Below are 17,345 nucleotides of genomic sequence, written 5' to 3'. Positions count from 1 at the left end.
CTTTCCAACGAGATGAAAATATTTGGATATTTTAGCAAAAGTGTTTGAAACATCTCTGAATTTTGCCTTGCAGGAGGAACTTACGTTGAACAAACTCTCACTACATGTCTTATAGGTGTTTGTACTCCCCTTGGAAAGCCTTCAAAATGATACTTTTTTCAGCATATCAATAAGACAACAACCTACTCTGATGTTTATAGCTGGGGACATGTGGCAACTCTAAAGGACAGGGAAATGTTTCCCTTAAAAGTCACTAATGTAGCCCTAGCTAGAGAGTGTGCAACTCTTGTCAACTGTGCTAAAAACTGTTTTGTGCTCTGTCATAGCTTGTTGCTGCATACAATGAGCCCCCTTATGTGGATCTGCAATTAACTGTATTCCTAAACCCCCTACCATATGGTCTAATGCTAAAATACGTGCTCAACAACATAATGAGTACTTCCTTATGAAACTGATCTCATAGAAATAATCTAGTTTAAACTAACAGTGGAGGAATGATGGGGGACTCAAGAGTTGGAAAATTTTAGTTTTAAGTAACAGCTAATAAGCTTAGTAATCAAGGTATATAAAAAGCTATTGTTTCAGGAACTGAATGTATGACCTACCTCAACTCCAAGAGACCATACACAGTTCCACCTTAGTGCCTCAAGAGGACTGCAAGCAATCAAGTTGGGATCTGAGCCCGTGCACTCCAAGGTGAGATGTCTACCACCCAGGGCACAGATAAAGACCACTGCCCAGGACACAGATGAAAGAATGCTGCAGCCTTTTCATCTTTTTAACCTTTCCCCTGTATTCCAACCCCCTTACCTACACTTTCCTTCTCCTTATGAGAAGGGTCGGTTGGAAATGGAATGTAAGAGGGTCTGTTAGGGTACAAATGCGCCACCTTCTTGGATAACTGGCCAATTGAATAAAACACCTATAAAGATTCAGTCCCTTTCTCTTCACATTGGTTCTGGTAGTGACAGGAAGCATGAACGCCGGCTTTTCTGATTTCATCACAACACCGATGTATAATTTTGTTCCCAATATTGGGATGGTGTTTAAAATGCTGTAGAAGAATGTTCTCTAAGTCAGTATTGATATCTGGACCCTCAGCAGATGGGAGTGTAGGTGGCAATGGGATGGAGATGTTCTCTGACCAGGTCTTGTTGAACAGATGTCTTAGCTCCTTATTATGTAGCTCTTTCCCACTTGGGGACACAGCCACCCCTATATTTTCTAATAACTCATGTTCAAATTTTACTTTTTGCTGTTTCAGAAAGGCTTGTACTTTTGTTCCACTGATTAGATCCTCACATTTTCTCATAGTTTCTACTATAAGCTCCTCTTTAAATTCTTCAAAAAATCTTAAAATCTTCCTTTCCCCTGAGCTAAGAATAGCTCAATCTCTGTCTTCTTGAACACACCTATCAAGAGCTTGCTTAATGGCTTCATATTCTTTCCCAACTCGATGATCAATTAGTGTGGCAGACTCCGGCCAGCAGAGTCTGCGTGTAGTGACTGAAGACGAGAACAAATGCACAGACTGCAGCAGTCCTGTGGAGAAAAAGGGAAAGTATGGTACTCTCTTAAGATGAGAGTCCTGCAGCCACTTCTCTCAATGGGAGAGCGCTTTGGCCACTCTCTAAAGGGGAGAGTGCACCAACCCTTGCCTGGACAGGCTTTTATTGTTTTTCTCAGGTCTTAACATCAAAGAAGGATTTATTATCTATTACACAGAATATTGTTGTCTACATTTTAGGTACAATCAAAGAAATGAAAATAACAAATGCAGAAGGGAAAGGTGGCGAGCTGATTAGCTCCGTCCTTAGGAAAATTCACACAGGCTTTGGAAATTACCTTGAAGATAGGCAATAAACATCTACTGTTCCAGACCAGGGTGAGGGAGTTTTAGCAAGAGCAAGCCACAACAGTCTGGATGCATTTTCTAGGCCTGATTCCCATGGGAAAACCCAGTTTGAGGGTTTGGCTCCTGCCCACCACTTGGCTCCTGTAGGTTTTCCCTGCAGGGCTGAATCACATTTGCCAGACTGAAACAAAACGGTTCCCTACAAATTAGGCTTTTTTTAAAAAGCTCCTAAAATTCTCCATTCTAATTCTGGCTAGTCCAGCACCTGAGTTATTAGCTCCTGGCTCAGCTGTTGTACTTGGTCTCCAGATTATTCTTAGCCAGACCTCCTGAGTGATTTTGAAGAACAAAAAAAAATAAAGTTCTCATTCACTAAGGCTTTCCATAAATCCCATATTCATACTATAAGTTCTGATAACTACAAAATCATTCCCCTGGATTCTTCTTTGGCGTGCTTAACAATCCTGTTTTTCAGCTCCTGAACACTGTGGCTGTAGCAGGGATTGGGAGGGACCACTGGGGAGACCCAGACGTGAGCAAAGTAACGGATGTCAGTGTTGACATCGAACTTAATGACATTGCTGAAGTGAGATACATCTGAGCACTGCTTATGTTTACCTGCAGCAAGTGTCATTTCATCCAATCTCTCCTACAGTCACCTTCGCCTTTCCTTTCTTTAATCTGTATCCATGATTTCATCTATTCTTATGACAGGCAGCATAAGCACTGATGCTGCCCATGGATACTGCACCAGGCTCTTGGTAGGCACCAACACTGGATTGGACTGACTACACACACAGGGTTATGTGAAACATGCAAGGCTTATTAAATAAAGGGTGTATCTTAATGAACAAAGTGCAGTGTGGTTAGCACAATTTGTAAAGGACAGCACATTCCCGAGATATGAGAGTGGGTCACTTCCCAGCCAGCTCCTTTGCTGACAGGAAAATGACCCCCATTTCCCAAGGGACATGCCTTATAAAGGAATATGGTTTCTCTAAATCCCCTTTTCTCAGTTATGGGCATTTTACTATGCATGCACAAAGAGATGAATTTTTTGTTTGTTTCAATTTGCAGACTTCTTACTGTGCATAACTAATTAGTTATATAACCTTCAAGCGTATGCACAGGTGCCTATCCCACAATTCCCCTTGATTGCCCTCTCAGGGTCAAACAGCAATGCTAATTCATTATACTAGTATGATAATCAAGTGAGGGGGAGAAACGGGGGTTAACTACCACTAAAGCTGTGTGCACAGTTGTGGTCTTGACCTAGGTACTAAAAGGCATTTCCTGGCAACCAGGATGCTACATGCTGGCCAGCAACAGCAGTACAGTTTCAGAGTCCCTCCATTGCTATGCTATCTGCTGCCTCACTGACTTTTTCATTTTCAAGGGGAGGCTTCTGCAGTGTTCTTGTTACTGAGCTTGCCGGAATGGTAGGCAAGCAAATTGGGGCCCATCCACATGGCGCCATGGTGTATGACCCAACAATTAAAGCTGGTGGAAGCATGCCTTTATTTACAACATTCCAACCTGCGGGAGCTTAGAGCATTCATGCTCTGAGCCCGGTTTCTTCATGAGGCCCAGCACTTCCCATGCTTCCTGCCAGGCAATGAACTACAAACCCCAAAAGCTCCCCCTGTTGTTACCTGGTCTTTTAATTCGGCTGCACCAACAGCTCTCCAGTCCCTCTGGAAGGTACCAAAGTTGCCATTTTTACATAGCAGCTCTCTCCTTCAGGATTTGGGATACATGTTCATTACTCTCCATATTATAGCCCAGAAAATCATGTGCCATGATACTTTAGATCATGGTGAAACTTAAAAAGGAACAGGTGTTAAAAGTCCAGGTAAAGTCCAAGTCTGTAAGGCAGCATTTTGCAAGGAAATCTGCAAAATTTGCAGCTTTGGAGTCAGCTAGAGCAGGCAGGATCACAGCAGCAGCACTTTCTATTTTTTGGGTTTTTTTTTTGGTTTAGGCCGCATTACCTCCTTCTTTATTATAAACTACGTAACTGCTTGCTTACTTCTGCCTTCTAAGCTGCATGATAAAAATCCCTTATTATTTCCCAGACCATATGGCCAAGTCCCTGAATGGCTGCTGTGCCTAGTTTAAGCCCAAGCCCGGGTCTTCGATACCACTCCATTTCCAACTTCTCCCACAATCAGTTACATCTGCCAGCCCTCCAGTATTTTCTGCCTTTTTCTGGCTGCCATTGTTAGTCTGGGTTGACGTCTCCCCATGATGTTGGAGAACCACCCTCAAGCTTCCATTCAGGTGTGGTGAGCTTTCTTGGCTTCTTCCATAATGAGCTACATCACTAGGCAAAGTTATTCCCATCTCCCTCATAGCACAGCTATTTCACATAACTATAGCACTGGCCCACTGTTATTGATATGCAAAGGACCTTTACCTTTCAACTGGTCCATTTGCTTCCCCATCCCCCAGCTATGGCTGGAGAGGCTTTGGGATTTTTTTCATTTTTTGTATTTCCAGGGGCTTCTCTGGTTCAGGGAAGACCCTTCCTCAACACCCCATCCTAAACATTGTTTCACACCCATTACATTATCCCAGGCATGAGACGTGCCAGCTCTTGCTGTGGAGGGATGGGCTTGCTCTGTAAGCCCTGAGGCTTCAGGGGGGACTGCAGAGATAAAATCCTGGGGGTATTCACTGAGATGTCCATTCCTTGTTCCAGGTGGAAGCTCATGGAAGTAGACATGAAAGCAAAGTAAATTACTACAGAGCTCCTGAGAATGAAGAGAGAAGCTCAGGGAAGTGGTCAGACAGGTTAATTTTTTTTAAATTATGAAATTTTCTAACAGAAAAAATCAAACAGTATGTTCTAAATGGCTTTCTTAAGATATGTTTCTTACATTTTTTTCAAATTTCTTCATTTATTGAAGAGTTCTGTTTTGGCAATTGCAGTGTGAAGAGCTTCATGCAGTGATTCCTCAGCAAAACAGCATAACTGGTGAAAATTCTTTAAAAAGCCAACCAATTAAAGTTCCTGGTAATCGTTCATACAGCGAAGGAAGGAACATTTATTCAGGAAAATTCATTAAATTCAGTAAGAACAGTGAAAGAGTCTAAGCCGTGGACAACTCCTTCCCTCCACTCTGAGCAGGTGTGGCCAAGAAGATGGTTTTTCCTCTCCCTTCATCTCCCAGTCAAAGGATAGGCTCTTAATGGCAGTGTCAGGCAGCCAGTGTCTCTCATTCCTACCAACTCTAGGCAGCAGAAGCTAAATTGCAGGAGATTGCTTCAGAGAAGTTGGGGCTCCCTTCTTTGTGGAAATCCTATCACAGGGATGGCAGGATGAAAATACTGGGATCACGGTTGTTTTTGCTGCAGCTCACTTGAAGGGCAGAGATGTTCCAGAGGGGAGTGGCAAGCTGAGAGGACTAGAGGTTACTGTCCTCATCCAGTGCCAGTATTACTGACTCAGAGATTCTTACCCAGGGGAAAAAAAAGTTTATAATAACAGAAAGCCCTGAAGCCCTACCTAAAAGGAACTGACTTTTTTTTGAAACAGAATGTGGGGAAGTTCAAGCCTAAGGGTGTTCTTGGAAACAATGGAGATTCTAGTGGCAAGCATTAAGAGGAGACCGCTAACTGCAGGACAGGAGAACAATGAATGAGAAACAGTGGATTTCCTTAACTGATTAGGAAAGTTGTCTATATAATAGGTTTTGTATGAGGGCATATTTAGAATCCAGTTTCCATCATGTTGAGCTTGAGATATCTCTAAGACATCCAGCTGAATGTGTTAAATAGGCATGCATTTGACATTTGAAGAGAAGCGTGGGTGAGATATATGTATTAGGGGTCATCAATGTGTAAGTGGTTTTTAATGCCATAAGGACTGGTGACACACTAAAAAAGAGTCTAGATATAGAAGAAAGACCAAAGATTGAGCCTTTGGCATATGCTGCCATTCAGAGTTCTACCAGAAGAGGAATAACCAGTAAAGCAGGGTGATATAAGAGGAGAAGCAAAAGTGCAATATTTTCAAATCCAAGTGAAGAGAGTATTTCAAGGAGAGAGTGGTAAAAAATGACGCTATTCAGTAAGACAATGAAGAATAAAAAATTAGATTTAGTAAAGGCCATTGGTAACCTTTATTAAGTTGATGTCAGCTGCATTATGTTTGAAATATCAGAAACATCTTTGATCTTTATTTATTTATTTATTAACTTTTTTCATTGTTCAAGTACAGTTTTCTGCCTTTTCCCCCCACCCCTCAATACCACCCCAGCCCTCTCCACCTCTTTCTCCTGTTTCCATGCCCCCTTGTTGTTGTCCATGTGTCCTTTATAAATATTCCTGTAAACCCTTCACCCTTTTCTCCCATTATCCCCTCCCCTCTCCCCTCTGGTCACTGTCAGCCTGTTTTCAATTTCAATATCTTTGGTTATATTTTGTTTGCTTGTTCGTTTTGTTGATTAGGTTCCTGTTAAAGGTGAGATCATATGGTATTTGTCTTTCACCACCTGCCTTATTTCACTTAGTATAATGCTCTCCAGTTCCATCCATGCTGTTGCAAAGGGTAGGACCTCCTTCCTTCTTTCTGCTGCATAATATTCCATTGTGTAAATGTACCATAGTTTTTTGATCCACTCATTTACTGATGGGCACTTGGGTTGCTTCCCGCACTTGGCTATTATAGATTGTGCTGCTATGAACATTGGGGTGCTAGGTTCTTTTGGATGGGTGTTTCAGGGCTCTTAGGGTATGGCCCCAGCAGTGGAGTTGTGGGTCAAAGGGAAGTTCCATTTTTAGTTATCTGAGGAAATTCCATACTGTTTTCAATAGTGGCTGCTCCAGTCTGCAATCCCACCAACAGTGCACTAGGGTTCCCTTTTCTCTACAACCGCTCTAACACTTGTTATTTGTTAATTTGCTTATGATGGCCATTCTCAATGGTGTGAAGTGGTATCTCAGTGTGGTTTTAATTTGCATCTCTCTGATGCCTAGTGATACTGAACATCTTTTCATATGTCTCTGGGACCTCTGTATGTCCTACTTGGAGAAGTGTCTGTTCAAGTCCTTTGCCCATTTTTAAAATTTGGTTGCTTGTCTTCTTAAAGTGGAGTCTTGTGAATTCTTTATATATTTTGGAGATTAAATCCTTGTCTGAGGTATCATTGGCAAATATGTTTCCCCATAGGTTGGTTCACTTTTCATTTTAATGCTGTTTTCTTTAGCCAGCAGAAGCTTTTTATTTTGATGCGATCCCATTTGTTTATTCTTTCTTTTATGTCCCTTGCTCTAGGAGACATATCAGGGAAAATATTGCTGCATAGGATATCTGAGATTTTCCTGCCTATGTTCTCCTGAAGGACTTTTATAGTGTCATGACTTATATTTAAGTCTTTCATCCACCTTGAATTTATTTTTGTGTATGGTGTAAGTTGGTGATCGAGTTTCACTTTTTTGCATGTAGCTGTCCAGCTCTCCCAACACCATTTGTTGAAGAGGCTATCTTTGCTCCATTTTATGCTGCTTTCCCCTTTGTCAAATATGAAATGACTGTAGAGACATGGGTTTATTTCTGGGCTCTCTTTTCTGTTCCATTGGTCCATGTGTCTGTTCTTATGCCAGTACCAGGCTGTTTTGATTACTGTGGCCTTGTAATACAGTATGATATCAGGTATTGTGATCCCTCCTACTTTGCTCTTCTCTCTCAAGATTGCTGCAGGTATTTGGGGTCCTTTATGGTTCCATATAAATTTCTGAAATGTTTGTTCTATATCTGTGAAATATGTCATTGGTACTTTAATAGGGATTGCATTGAATCTCCAAATCACTTTGGGTAGTATGGGCATTTTGATGATGTTAATTCTTCTAATCCATGAACACGGTATATGTTTCCATTTGTTTGTGTCTTCCTTAATTTCTTTCTTCACTGTTGTGTAGTTTCCTAAGTACGGGTCTTTTACCTGCTGGGTTAGGTTTATTCCTAGGTATTTTATTTTTCTTGTTGCTATATCAAATGGGATGTTTTTCCTGATTTCTGTTTCTGATATTTCATTGTTGGTGTGAAAAAATGTCTTTGATTTCTGAATATTGACTTTGAATCCTGCTGTTTTGCCAAATTCATTTATTAGGTGAAGCAGATTTTTGGTGAAGTCTATAGGGTGTTCTATATACACTATCATGTCATCTGCAAATGACAGTTTTGTTTCTTTTCCAATTTGTATTCCTTTTATTTCCTTTCCTTGTCTGATTGCTGTGGTTAGAACTTCCAATACTATGTTGAATAGAAGTGGTGAAAGTGGACAGCCTTGTCTTGTTCCTGATCTTAGTGGGAAAGAGTTTAGTATTTGACCATTGAGTATGATGTTGGCTGTAGATCTCTCATATATGGTCTTTATTAGGTTGAGGAATGCTCCCTCTATTCCCACTTTGCTGAGTGTTTTAATCATAAATGGGTGCTGTACCTTACCAAATGCTTTTTCCGCATCTATAGATATAATCATGTGATTTTTGTCTTTCCTTTTGTTTATGTGATATATTACATTTATTGATTTGTGAATATTGTACCATCCTTGCATCCCTGGGATGAATCCCACTTGGTCATGGTGTGTGATATTTTTAATGTATTGCTGGGTGCATTTTGCCAATATTTTGTTTAGGATTTTAGCAGCTATGTTCATCCACGATATTGCCCTGAAGTCTTCTTTCTTTGTTGTGTCTTTTTCTGGTTTTGGGATTAGGATGATGCTGGCTTCATAAAAAGAGTTTGGGAGTCTTCCATCTTGTTGGGTTTTTTGGAATAGTCCATGAAGGATAGGGGTTAGCTCTTCCTTAACTGCTTTGTAGAATTCTCTTGTGAACCATTTGGTCCAGGGTTTTTGTGTGTTGGGAGTTTTTTGATTTCTGCTTCAATTTTGTCAGCTGTTATTGGTCTGTTCAGGCTTTCTGCTTCTTCTTCATTGAGTTTTGGAAGATTATATTTTTCTAGAAATTTGTCCATCTCATGTAGGTTTTCAAATTTTGGCATATAGTTCTTCATAGTAATTTTTTATAATTCTTTGTATTTCTGTGGTATAAATTGTAATCTCTCCTCTTTCATTTCTGATTGTGTTTGTTTGGGTCCTCTCTCTTTTTTTTCTTGATGAGTCTGCTTAAAGGCTTGTTGATTTTGTTTATCTTTTCAAAGAACCAGCTTCTGGATTTATTGATCCTTACAATTGTTTCTTTATTCTCTTTGTCATTTAATTCTGCTTATTTCCTACCTTCTACTTTCTCTGGGGTGTCTTTGTTGTTCTTCTTCCAGTTCTTGTAGTTGTAGGATTAGTTTGTTCACTTGAAATGTTTCTCTCTTTGTTAGGTAGGCCTGTATTGCTATGAACTTCCCTCTCAGGACGGCCTTCGATGTGTCCCATAAATTTTGGATGTGAGTTCATTTTCACTTGTTTCCAGAAACTTTTTCATTTCTTCCTTGATCCCATTCTTAACCCATCCATTGTTTAATAGCATGATATTCCATCTCCATGAGTTTGAGTGTTTTTGAGTTTTTCCCTTGAGGTTGGTTTCTACTTCCAGTCCCTTGTGGTCTGAGAAAATGCTTGATATGATTTCAATTTTCTTGAATTTGTTTTGGCTTGTTTTGTGTCCTATCATGTGGTCTATCTTTGAAAATGTTCCATGTGCACTTGAAAAGAATGTATTTTGCTTCTTTGGGATGAAAGGCTCTATATATATCAGTTAAGTTCATTTGACCTAGGACATTGTTCAATGCCACAATATCTTTGTTGATATATTCTTTGGAAGATCTATCCATTGTTGATAGTGGGGTGTTAAAATCCCCTAGTATAAGTGCACTGCTGTCTATATCTTTCTTGAAGTCCTCTAAGATTTCCTTTATGTATTTGGGTGCTCTTATATTGGGTGCATATATATTTACAACGTTCATGTCTTCTTGATGGATTCTTCCCTTGAGTACTATGAAGTGACCTTCTGGGTCTCTTTTTATGGCCCTTTTTTTGAAGTCTGTTTTGTGTCATATGAGTATTGCTACCCTTGCTTTTTATTCCTTTCCATTTGGTTGGAATATTTGTTTCTAGCCCTTAACTTTCAGTTTGTGTAGGTCTTTTGTTCTGAGTAGGGTCTCTTGTAAGCAGCATATGTGTGGGTCATGCTTTCTTATCCATTCAGCTATTCTATGTCTTTTGATTGGGGCATTTAATCCATTTAATACATTTAAGGTTATTATTGATAGGTACTTATTCATTGCCTTTTTTTTTTCGTACCTGTGTTCCTCTCTCTCTCACTCTTTTCCTTTCTTTTCTTAAAGCAGTCCCTTTAGCATCTCTTGCAGAGCTGATTTGGTGAAGGTTTATTATTTAATCTTCTTTTGTCTGGGAAGTTCCTTATTTGGCCTTCCATTTTAATTGAGAGACTTGCTGGGTAATCTTGGTTGTAGGCCTCTGGCTTTCATTACTTGGAATCTTTCTTGCCATTCTCTTCTTGCTTGGAGCATTTCCATTGAGAAGTCAGCTGCTCATCTTATTGGGGCTCCCTTGTATGTTACTTCCTGTTTCTCCCTTGCTGCCTTTCAGATTCTCTCTGTCTTGGAATTTTGCCATTTTAATTATGATGTGTGTTGAGGTGGGCCTCTTTGGGTTCCTCTTGATTGGGACTCTCTGTGTTTCCTGGATTTGTGTGACTTTTTCTCTCATCAGAATAGGGAAGTTTTCCGTCATTACTTTTTCAAACAGGTTTTCTATCCCTTGCTCTTCTTCTTCTCCTTCTGGTATCCCTATTATATGGATATTATTTTGCTTCATGTTGTCTTTCAGTTCCCTGATCAGCTCTTCATTCTTTCTGAGGCTCTGTTCCTTTTCTTGCTCTTTCTGGGTGTTTGTTTCTACCTTGTCCTCCAACTCACTGATTCGATCCTCTGCTTCATCCAGCCTGCTCGTAATTCCTTCTAATGTGTTTTAAATTTCCGAGATTTTATTGTTCATTTCTTCCTGGTTTTTGTTTATAGTTTCTATTTCCTTTTTCATGCTGATGTAGTTCTCGCTCAGTTCCTTGTAGTTGTCTGTGAGTTCCTTGAGCATCTTTATAACCATTATTTTGAATTCTATATCTGATAGTCTGCTTACCTCCATTTTGTTTAGCTCTTTTATTGGGGAGTCTTCCATTCCTTTTGATTCCATGTTCTTTTTTGTCTCCCCATTTTAGGTGACTCTTTTTGTTTGTTTCTGCTCTTCCTGATATTTCACTTTGCTAGCTGTCTTTGTAGGCTGAACTTCTATGGTAGGAATTCTATGGGGTTCAGTGGTGTGGTCTCTTTCATCTCCTTGTGAGGATGCTCTAGGCTTGCCCTTTTTTCTGTTTGTGTGGGCTCTCTTGTTGTGCTTGGGTTTTTACCTTTTGGTGGTTCCCTTGTTGGTGGTTTCTCTCCTCTAGCAGGTATGCTGGTGTTCACAGCTCCCACCTATTCTTGTATGTGTGTGATCAGTGGCAGGGGGTGGCAAAATGGATTAAGACAGAGGAAGAGTATTTTGTGGGACTTACAGTACCAGCAAATAGAGAAGAGATAGGAGATTCTTTGGATAAGTATAGTGTTAACTGTGATAGATAAGACTCTTGTTAGAGGGGACTAGGATTGTGAGCTGAATCCAGAAAACAGAGTGCTGTGCAAGTTAGATGATGAGATATAGTGAGATTAAAGTATAAAAAGTAGGCGTAGAGTGAGAGAGGATAGAGTTCACCACAACAATAATATTGCTCAGGATTGAAGTGAAGCATGCTAAGATCGTGGAGGGTTGCTGTGTAGTATGTACAATTGTATGTAAAAACAGTTATTTACCATAGTACTGGAGCCACAATAATATGACAAGAAATATGTGATTTGGATAACCAGAATAGAAAGTACACGATCAAGAGTTGTATGTTATTGGAACATGTGTGAAGTGAAAGAAGGACAGTTAAAATACAATAGGTAATAAGGAAAACCAGTCAAACAATGCAATTAAACATAGGCATAGAATGAGGAAACTAAACATAAGGAAGAGAAATTTTAAAAAATACGAATGAAATAAAAGTGGTAAAAATAATAACAAGATAATAATAATACAAATAAACAATAAAATGCCAGCTCTATGGGATAGCAAGACGACGTTTGTCTCAGTTCCTCAATTTTGGGGTTAGCCTTGTGCTCCCCCTTTCGATCTGTCTCTGGACCCTTCATAACCCCAGGTCTTATTGTCTAACTCGGAGGAAGAAAAAAAAAAGGAAAAAAAAAGAGAGGATCCAAAAAGAAAAAATAAATAAGCCTCCTGCTGATTTTAAACCTGTTCATCGAGTTCTGCTGGTCTTCCTAGATGCAACAGGAGGAGTGGGGCTGGTCTTCGCTTTTCTCCCTTCCTATGTGTTTGAGAGGATGGGGACCAATTCTGGGCTGCATATTCATAGTTTCCTGGCCTCTGGCCCAGGTCCTCTGTGAGCTGCCAGGCTCAAATTGCCACTCAGCTGCTCACAGCGTGAGTCAATCTCAGGCACAGAGCCCGAGACAAGCCGGGCACATGGTTCTACTCAGCCACTCAGTCTCTGGGCAAGCTCAGCTGAAAGCGAGACAGCTGCTGCTGAAGACTTCCTTACAAAGCAGCTGCCCGCCATTCTTAACAAGTGCAGGGCTTTTCACATAGCCCAACTTTCTAACCATTCTGGAGACTATCTGAGTCAGGGTCTGACACGGCCCGACTCCTCCCTTCTCCAGATGTCACCTGGCACCTCAATTTCTCTGGTGCCAGCATCCATAGTCCCAGCAGTTGTGTACTGCTGCTGTGTGTTTCCCACTTCATCTCTATTCCCCCCAGCGACTTCCAGCATCCAAGTCCCTCCTGGTGCCAGGCTGCCCTCCCTGCTCTGGTAGGGGAAGGAGCTGGCAATCTAACTCTCCTCCCCGTATCCTGTGGCAGGTGCCAGGCTGGGGGCCGCAGCAGCCTTGGTCCCCCCATAGATCCCAGCGACTTTAGTGTCCCGGCGCTACATCCTCACTGTCTGTTTCTCAATGTCCTCTAAAATTTTTTGCCTCCAAACTTCATATAAGCTGGGATTCCATTGGCTGTTCACTCTGTTCCTCAGAAGATCAAGTAGGTGTTCCAGCTGGGCACAGGGAGAACTGGGCTCCGCTCCCTCCTACCTCACTGCCATCTTCCTTCCTCATTTCTTTTTGTTTGTTTGTTTTTCTTTTTTTCCAATTTTTAAATTATTTTATTGTTGTTCAATAACAGTTGTCTGCATTTTCTCCCCACCCCTCTATCCCACCCCAGCCAAACCCACCTCCGTCCCCTGCTTCCACCCTCCCACTTTGTTCCATCCATGTGTCCTCCATAGTAGTTCCTGAAAACCCTTCTCCCCACTATCCCTTCCCCCTTTCCCTCTGGCTATTGTTAGATTGTTCTTAACTTCAAAGACTCTGGTTATATTTTGTTTGCTTTTTTCTCCTGTTGATTATGTTCCAGTTAAAGGTGAGATCATATGGTATTTGTCCCTCACCGTCTGGCTTATTTCACTTAGCATAATGCTCTCCAGTTCCATCCATGCTGTCACAAAGGGTTGAGTTCCTTCTTTCTCTCTGCTGCATAGAATTCCATTGTGTAAATGTACCATAGTTTTTTGATCCACTCATTTGCTGATGGGCACTTAGGTTGCTTCCAATACTTGGCTATTGTAAATTATGCTGCTATGAATATTGTGGTGCATAGGTTGTTTTGGATTGGTGTTTCAGGGTTCTTAGGGTATGATCCCAGCAGCGGAATTGCTGGGTCAAAAAGCAGTTCCATTTTTAGTTTTCTGATCATTCCTCATTTCTTTGATGTTTTAAGTATCTTTCCAACTATCACCACTTTCATATACTTTCCCTGTCAGTACACATTACCCCCCCCCCCCCACTGGTAGTAAATTGCATTCTAAATGCTGAGCCTATGGAGATGACCTGGACTTGGACTCTCTTTTTCAGGAACTATCAGTTGAGATAAGGTTCAGTCACACTTACATTTCAATATAATGACATGGTAATAACAATAACATTAATAATTCCTAAAATTTCTTCTATCAACGTGACTTTTTCTGCTCTTGCTGTTGCTGCTACTCCTCTTCCTCCTCATAACTACTAGTGAGGCAAGAGTGTTAGAATAGGACAAAAAGGCCCTAAGCTCTACCTTTCCCCTTCTCCATATTGGCTAGAATATTGTTGATGTGACCCTCACTGACACCTCTTTCCCTGATTCCTTCTCCCCTGTTTCCTATAATTGAGAGGAACCAAAAAAAATGCAATCTAAAAGGGACGGACAAGGATGAGCCACATCAACAGTCACCTCATCAGTGGCAGAAGCCCAGGACCATCCTATTCCCCTTCCCTGTCCCCATTTAATAATACCCTTCCATCCTGACCCCATCAGGGCATCTGGTTCTTCGAGATCACCTGCTCTCACTTCTCCAGTGTGTACTACTACCTTAATGAACGTACTGTGCTTTGATAAATTTTTGTGTCATGCTCTTGAATCCTTTCTTGGGATGTGACAGGAAACCACCCTGATATCAGGTTGATACCACCCTGCATCACTACTCCCACCATCTAACATATTGGAACACATACTCTGTGCCAGCAATATGTATTATCTCAAGTAATCGTCACACTTCCATGAAATGACATTTTATAGAGGTAAAAAAATGAAACAGGCACATTGAGTAACTCATTTTTTTTTTACCATTGGTATTTAGCTAGGAATGGGGGACAAGGGGAACTAAACATTGATCCTAAAAATAATAGGATGCAGGAACATGTTTGCTTCACCAGGAAGCAGCAGCTTCATACTCCAGGATATTACAGCTTTGTGCTCTGTCCAGAATATTAACACTCCTCTCTTCCTTGCTCTCATACCAGATTGACAGGTAGGGGCAGGAGAAGGCAAAGACAGGTGCAGTAGCACTGAAAATGGTGCAAAGTCAGGTGTTTGACCAAAGAGGCCTGTCAGTCTAGCGTGGGGATGAAAGCGATTTGTCAGGAGGTAAACCCATTCAAAACCCAAGAAGGCTTGGGAAGTTGATCGGTTCTTTTGAAAAAGTACCAGGTCTCTTCCAAGTCCAAGCTAATATAATCCCAAGGGAAAAAGAGAAGTTCTCTCTTGTCCACCTGGTAATGCACTCATCCTATACGTTTGTGTACTCTCCTGCATGGGAGCATGCATCCATGTGGGTCTTGCAGCTACCATGGCCCACTGCAAGGTGATGTGAGCTCTGAAGAACTAAGCTTTAATATGAAGCAGAAACTTTGGACCCTGGCTTTTGCTTTGGCCTTGCCAAGGACAAGGTTGGGCTATTTCCATGGAGAGACAGAGGAAGATGGGACATTAGAAGCCCAGGGGCAGTTTCTATTTCCATACAACTAAACCATGCCACACCACAGCCTCCTCTGTGTGGGCCTTTGGAATGCCTTCCTTGATCTGGTGATCTGGCGGAAGAGCCTAATTTTCCCACCTACAACAATCTGAGGACATACTGCTAGTAAATGGTGAAGGGTCTATTCAAAAGCAAGCAGTCTAACTTCTGAATTTTTGTTCTTCATCATAACGGCAAGCTGGCATTCCCCAACTCTCAAACCTGGATATATATCTACAAATTTATTCCCTCACTTTAAATTACTTCCCTCTTCTTGCTTCCCCTTTTTAATTTTTATTGGTATAACTTTTCTAATTAGTCCTTGGTATGTAATCTATGTCCCAGGGTTACTTCTGATGAACGTAAGACATTATTTTCATACTGCTAAAGAATTGTGACAGTGACTTCTCTATGTCTTAGGTTGATTACTGTTTAAAATAGTTGTAATTACTGATAAAGTACCAAAGGACATTAATACCTTGAGGTGCATTTTGAACTATAAGTTAAAATCACATTTATTAAGAAAGTCCTATGTTCTCTAATGGGATTCTCCAAAAACTCCTTGTTGAATATTTCTGCAAGTGAAGCCCATATGAGACTATCTCAGCCTACCAATGTGGTTCTGTTACTGCGAAGAGGACCTGGCCCTTCGTGGGTCTGCCTAAAACTGTATGGTAGTGTGAGGGTTCTCATCTTTGTACAGGAAAGATTTCACAATTTGAGTGAGGTGATTTTGAGAGTATGTTTATTAAAGCTGGGGATTTTGAAACAAGCAAGGGCTAGGGAGGAAGAAGCAACAGGAGAAAGCATAGGCGAGGCTTCTTGATCTCTCCGAAAATGTTATAGGAAAGAAATTAGCCTAGGTGGAGGTGCTTTGGCTAATGGGAAGTCAGAGAAAAGGGGGTCTTGAAAACAGGTTCAGTGGTTTAGCCTGGGGTTAGCCATTGCTGCCCATTGCTCCCCTCGTTGCAAGCCGTGTGGGGTCCTTCAGAGTTTACGAGATGTATGCCTCTGGGAGAAGAAGAGGAAGAAGGGAAAGGTTCGGGGGTGCTGGGACCTTCATTTTGAGGGTTTTAAAGGCTGTGTGTTTAAGGGAGGTCTTAAGGGAGGATCTCAATAGAATATTCATCAGCTTTGTGCTGATGTGCTAAAATGAGATTTATTCCCTTAACATCATCTGCCCTTGGGTGTGGTTGGCAAATGGCACTAATCAGATTTCTGCTATCTATCTACCTGAGTAGGGTGATTTAAGCTATTTACCCTATTGTTGGGGCAAGTGTAAACCATTTACTCTTAAGTGTTCTTGGTTTCAGAAGATAACATTTTTAAATTTGCTAGATGGCTGTAAACTGCTTGGCTGTTTAACTGTCTCTGTCACCTTCTCCATTCTGCTTGTCCTGGCTTACTAGCCTGTCTTAGTTCTAAGAATTTACTATGTTCTCAACTGTAATTTCCCAAAATAATTGTGTTGAATATTTCTGCAAGTGAAGGCCAGAAGAGAATATGTCAACCTATCAATGTGGTTCTAATAAGATGTTACTCAAAAGCAAAGGAACACAGAACTTGGGAGAAACAGTGTAACATTCTAATAACTTAGAGAACACAGTGTACTCAGTGTATGGCACTGTCCTAAGTGCTTTCCACATAGCAATTCATTGATTTTCCCCAACAACAGCATGAGAAATGCACCATGATACAAATAGGGCACTTGAGCACAGAGAAGTTACATTACATGGCCAAGGTCTCACAGGCTACTGGTACAACTACAAAGATAGTAGTTTTAGTAAATATCATGGCAATTTCAATGATAATACAGATACATTCCTTCACTGCCTTGTCCGCTCATTCACCACAGTGCGAGTAGCATAAAGGGCTGAATGGCTTTTTCAGACCTCAGTGAAGGTTTGGAATGATTAAACAGAATTAACAATTTTGAGGGAAGGCAGAAAAGATGGTATGTTTTATATGTCTTTTCCTATAGTCCAAAGGAAGGGCATGCCAAAAATTAAAGGGGTCAAGTTTTATTCATGACATGTCATAATCAGCTCAGGCTGCCATAACATAAAACCATAGACTGGCTGTCTTA

The sequence above is a fragment of the Desmodus rotundus genome, chromosome 5, assembly GCF_022682495.2.
Source record: "Desmodus rotundus isolate HL8 chromosome 5, HLdesRot8A.1, whole genome shotgun sequence".
In the NCBI taxonomy this organism is placed as follows: Eukaryota; Metazoa; Chordata; class Mammalia; order Chiroptera; family Phyllostomidae; genus Desmodus; species Desmodus rotundus.
This window is presented reverse-complemented; position numbering follows the sequence as displayed.